At 40.4% G+C, this 6,000-nt stretch overlaps 1 pseudogene; it reads right to left on the bottom strand.

Annotated features, from left to right (window-relative positions):
• The window catches only part of LOC104653989, a 56,734-nt pseudogene extending 54,257 nt beyond the window's left edge, over positions 1–2,477 (bottom strand).
• Between the last annotated feature and the right edge of the window lie 3,523 nt (positions 2,478–6,000).

The raw sequence follows: 6,000 nt of genomic DNA on the forward strand, positions 1-6,000 counted from the left end.
ATACCAGGGGAAGGGGAAAAACAACATAAAAAAATTTAAAAAATACAGAATATGAGTGAAAAAATTTCTGAAGAGACAGACATCTTAAAGAAAAGCCAATCAGTACTTCTGGAAATGAAAGACACATTTAAGGAATTACGATATGTAGTTGAAAGTTTAAAAAATGGACCAGAACAAGTAGAATACAGAATTTCAGAGCTTGAAGACAAGGCTTTTGAATTAACCCAATCAGACAAAAATAAAGACGAAAGAATCATAGGAAATGAACTATGTCTCCAAGAACTATAGGATTATGTAAAATGGCCAAATCTAAGAACTGGTGATGGAGAAGAGAAAGTAAAAAGCTCAGAAAATTTGAGGAAATAATTGAGAAAAATTTCCCTGGTCCTGCTAGAGATTTAGATATCCAAATACAAAAGCTCAAAGAACTAGGAGATTCACTGAAAAAGGTCGTCACCAAGGCATACAGTCATCAGGCTACCTAAAGTCAACGCAAAGAAAAGAATCCTAAGAGCTGTACGACAAAAGCATCAGGAAACCTACAAAAGAAAACCTACCAGAGTAACTAACAACAGACTTCTCAGTAGAAAATCTTACATGCCAGAAGGGAATGGGGTCCTATCTTTATCCTCCTTAAACAGAATAACCCTCAGCCAAAAAATTTGTAATGAGAAAAACTAAGTTTCTTTTAATTTTTTTTTGGCATGGACTCTCACTCTGTCACCCAGGCTGGAGTGCAGTGGTGCAATCTTGACTCACTGCAGCCTCCACCTCCCAGGTTCAAGTGATTCTCATGCCTCAGCCTCCTGAGTAGCTGGGACTACAGGTGCATACCAACACACCCAGATAATTTTTGTGTTTTTAGTAGAGATGGGGTTTCACTATGTTGGTCAGGCTGGTCTCAAACTCCTGGCCTCAAGTGATCTACCTGCCTTGGCCTCCCAAAGTGCCAGGATTACAGGCATGAGCCACTGTGCCCAGTGAAAAACTAAGTTTTATATATGAGGGAGAAAAAATGTTATTTTCAGACAAACAAAAGCTGAGGGAATTTGTTACCACCAGACAAATGCTACAAAAAATGCTAAAAGGAGTTCTAAATCTTGAAATAAAAGCTCAATGTGCACCAAAATAGAACCTCTTAAAAGCATAAAATTCACAGGGACTATAAAAAAAATAACAGAATGAAAAAAATAACAAAGTGTCTAGGTAACAGTTAACATGATAAATAGAATAATACTTCATATCTCAATATTAGCATTCAACATAAATGCCCGAAGTACTCCACTAAAATGATATAGATTATCAGAATGGATTACAAAAAAAAAAAAAATCACAACTCAAACATCTGCTGTCTTCAAGATACTCACCTAACATGTAAGGATTCATATAAACTCAAGGTAAAAGGGGGAATTCAACCTGTATGCCTTTTACTTACCTATTCTCAGGCTAGTTCCTTGAGTGGACAAATGCAAGGCCCTTCCTGCCCTTTCTTCTTAAGAATTCAGTGATGGACCCCATTCACTTGGCTTACTCTCCGGGCCACTTCCTGGGTATAAACATGTCAGGCCTCTTCTTGTGCTTAATCTTCAAAATCCTGCATTTAAATATAGTACCAACTGATATCTCATCCTGAAAATGTAAGGTGTGAATCTCCCTTGCTTGGTTATTTATTCACCTAGTGCCTTTCTTTGCCCTAGAATACTTCCAAAATGCAATACAGGATGTCTAGAGGTCAATATCTGGATCCCAATTCCTAGTACTACCCAACATACAATGTCTGTAAATGTCAACAGTCCTCAGACCTCAGAGACAAGGAACAATGCATCGTAATAAAACAGTGTCACTGTGTCAGCTCTTGAGCATCTGTGGTTTTGTGAGCAGCATGGTTTTGTGCTATGAGGATAGAGATCTTCATGCTCAAAAGTCAAAGATTTACAAGCTGATCTAGTTTACAGAATGTGCAACCTAGAACATGAACATCAGAGTTGAAAACCCCACCTTAAGTCAGGTTCCTCCTTAGGCACACTAAGAACAGATAGAATACCCTATGATGCTGTGGAAAAAACACAAGTAGAAAAATCAGGGACAAAGGAAAGCAGGATAAACAAATGAAAAGTCATTTGGCTATATTTTCCCCAGGAGACCATTGGCTCATCACTGTTCTACTGTTTTGCCCTGGCAGCCTTGTGAAATAATCAAAACAAGAATGACTTACCTGAAATCATACCTCCAACATGCAGGGTACAAACCATGCAATTTGTAAACTCAAGCATTCTTGATTCAGGGGTTTTTTTTTTTTTTTTTTTGCATTTTTTTCTTTTAGACAACAGATATTTTTTGAGCAAATAGATAGCTTGTTTTGACAGGAAATAGGATCATTACTTTGCCAGCTGATGGTAGTGTTCAAGGTCTATTTCTTTCTGAGTGAAGGAAAGTGAGTCCCTGCAGATGTCGATGTGCTGCTTCAGAAGACTCATAAGTTATGGTGAAATCCCAGTCCTGCCAAGCAGACATGCAAACTGTAGAAGTGCACATGTATATCACACTGGCACTACAATTTGGGTATGCTTTTTGATAATACATTTTGTTCTCTCCATAACAGGCAGCAACATAAGTTTCCTAATTCTAACCGTAACAGAAAAAAAAGCCTACTTCACATGCTAGGGTTGTAAATATGGTAACAATAGTTTCAATAATCAATTCAGCATTTCTATGAGTTCCCCTATCAGCACTGCAAAACCATCCAGCCCTCCCCTCATAGGCACATCACCAGGATCATCCCACTCCTGGTATTTGGATGGGAGAATATTTACTGGAATATTTTATGCTGTGGAAATTACTTCATTCTAGAGTTGAAACATGACTAGAAGTTGAGTGATTCTGCAACCACCATTGGAAGCAGGTGCCAGGTAGCTCACTGTGAAGCTAGAGACTAATGTCTGTGGCTAGCAATCTAGGGAGACAGTTCCCAAATCTCCATTGCCCTGCCAAGGTCATTCAGGTAAGCAGAACCCACAGCACCAGTTTTGACTAATGCTATTGCAACCTTATGGTGTCATTGTTAAAAACAAAGTGGTTTCAATAGCCACATATCATTTCTGTAATAAGGTAATACCTCTCCTGGTCGAGTTGCAGCTGCTCAGGTTTTATGATTTTGTTTTTGCTTTTTTGGGTTCCTATTGTTGTGGCGGTGTTTTTGGAGGTAAGAGGTGGGGAGGGAATGGGAGAATGTGGAGATAAAATTATCTATTTTCTCCCACTGTTACAGTCAGCTGTGACTACCACACACCATCATAGCCTCCCAGCATTATAACCCATCATTTTGCTATTAATATACAGATGCTGCTTTACTTACCAGGTGGTTACCTCCCAATAAACTCATCCCAAGTGGAAAATATGGTAAGTTGAAAATTGAATATACCTAACCTACCATATATCATAGTTATCATAGCTTAGCCTAGCCTGACCTAAATATGCTCAGAGTACTTACATTAGCCTATAGTTGAACAAAATCATCTGGCAACACAGTACACCATAGCATATCAGTTTTTGATTGTGTGGCTGGCTGGGAGCCACAGCTTGCTGCTGCTGCTCACCCCATGAGCGGGTATCATACCACATATTGTTAATCCAAGAAAACATCAAAATTCAATGTCAAAGTACTGAATGTGTATCACTTTTCATCATCATGGAGTCAAAATATAAGTGGAACCATTATAAGCTGGGGTTTGTCTGTATAGCCATTCGTCCCTAAATCATATCATGATATTTGGGTTATTTAGCCACAGGAAGTTTTCAGGTTCAACCTGTTTTCCTTAGCACTCCATGCATCACAGACACTGGTTTTCTCTTTAGCAAACCCATTTCCTTTTCTTTTTTTCTTTTTGAGACAGAGTCTCACTCCGATACAAGGCTGGCGTGAAGTGGCACAGTCACAGGTCACTGTAATGTTGACTGCCTGGGCTCAAGTGATTCTCCCACCTCAGCTTCTCAAGTAGCTGGACAACAGACAAACGCCACCATGCCTGGCTAATTTGTTTATTATTTGTAGCCACAAGATCTTGCTATGCTGCCCAAACTGGTCCCAAACTTCTGGGCTCCAGCGATACTTCTATCTCTGCCTCCCAAATTGCTAGGAACACAGGAGTGACCCACTGTGCATGCTTCCTTTTCTTCATGGACACCTTTCCTGACCCTCCTTGCAGCAGATGAGGACACGTAGATAGAAGTGATACAAACCACTTCCAGATCTAACCCATCAATCAATCTCTTGAACTATCCTTTGTGACACAGAATACTGTGCACCAGTACCAGTCCTTGAGAGGGGAACGCTATACATAGATTACCAATGCCAGGGAAGGACTTTAAATACCTCATCAATTTCTGCACCAGTTCCTAGATCTGGCAGGATGTTTTGCACAAACTCAGCTAGCAGAGGTCTTGCACAAGCCCGGCTGTCAGAGTATGAGTCTAGCAAGACACAACACTTGCATGAGTCAGTGAAACTGAATGTATTATACACAAATAGGCAGCAAGAATAAACAGAGGCACAGGATCCACAGTAAGCCAGTTCCCCAAGGCTCAGGAAAGCTTCCCAGGGCAAATGAAGTTTTTCTGTGGATACTCCACTTTATGCCACAGCTGAGGGACCCCAAAAAGCACTCCACTCTGGGTTTTATATCCCAAAGATAACTTGGCTTGCTGAGATCAAGTGTTGCAGGTAGTCCTGTTCTAGGAAGAATGAGGAAAAAGCCTGGGTTGTTTCCATTTCTCCTTATTTTAGGATGTTGCATTCCAGGTACATTTGATCTGAGAATTGCAAGCAATATCGTGGGAGAGCTGTATCAGTCAAGATTATTCAGGGTCCTGTGCTCTTGAATTCTCCACTTTTTTTTTCTGGTAGCCAGAAGATGAAAACCTGGCAGGAGACCTTGAGGCTCTATAAGTTAGCAGTGTTATAAGAAGGAAAAGTCAGGCCGGGCGCGGTGGCTCAAGCCTGTAATCCCAGCACTTTGGGAGGCCGAGACAGGCGGATCAACGAGGTCAGGAGATCGAGACCATCCTGGCTAACCCGGTGAAACCCCGTCTCTACTAAAAATACAAAAAACTAGCCGGGCGTGGTGGCGGGCGCCTGTAGTCCCAGCTACTCCGGAGGCTGAGGCAGGAGAATGGCGTGAACCTGGGAGGCGGAGCTTGCAGTGAGCTGAGATCCGGCCACTGCACTCCAGCCCGGGCGACAGAGCAAGACTCCGTCTCAAAAAAAAAAAAAAAAAAAAAAAAAAGAAGGAAAAGTCTGGGTCCTGCATCTCTCCGTGGAAGACCATCCACCAAACACACACGGATCATTTTCATGGGCCAGTACTGGATTTGTGTCATATTAAGCAACTAAGATTTGAGGGTGGGTAGTTTGGCAGTTAACCTCCCTGGAATGATACATCCTAGTAGTTTAAGGCCTGATTTAGGCCTTAATTGCCTTAATTATCACTCCGAATTCCTTCCTACTACTCTCTGAACCAGTTCATTTATAAAAGATTTTTCAAGAATGTGGAACCCTGAGAGCAAAAGAAGTCAGACACTATAGATATCTTTTCTCAGGAGAATTTTTGGCCCCTTTGCCAATTTGACTGCTATGTCTTTCCTAACAAACTCACTCTTTCTTCAAAACCTATGGGAGCTTGAATTCATACAACCTCTGAAGCTGAACACATCATCTATTACTTGGCAGAAGTAAAGGAAATTGTATCTGAAAGACTGTACTTTAAATTTCAAAAATTACTCCACTTAAAGCTCTGTAATATAAGCTATTACAGTAACATACACATATACAGAGAAACAAAGTATCATAAATAAATGTCAACAAAAATATTAAACTATGATATCAAGTTCACAAAGAATTTTGGCATTATTAGACAGGTGCCTAATATTTTTAAATAAATAAAAGTATGGAAATGATAAATTACATTAGTTTTCAGCAAATATTTCTCTCTCACCCCCCATCTT

This window comes from Rhinopithecus roxellana, chromosome 7, assembly GCF_007565055.1.
Source record: "Rhinopithecus roxellana isolate Shanxi Qingling chromosome 7, ASM756505v1, whole genome shotgun sequence".
NCBI classification, from domain to species: domain Eukaryota; kingdom Metazoa; phylum Chordata; class Mammalia; order Primates; family Cercopithecidae; genus Rhinopithecus; species Rhinopithecus roxellana.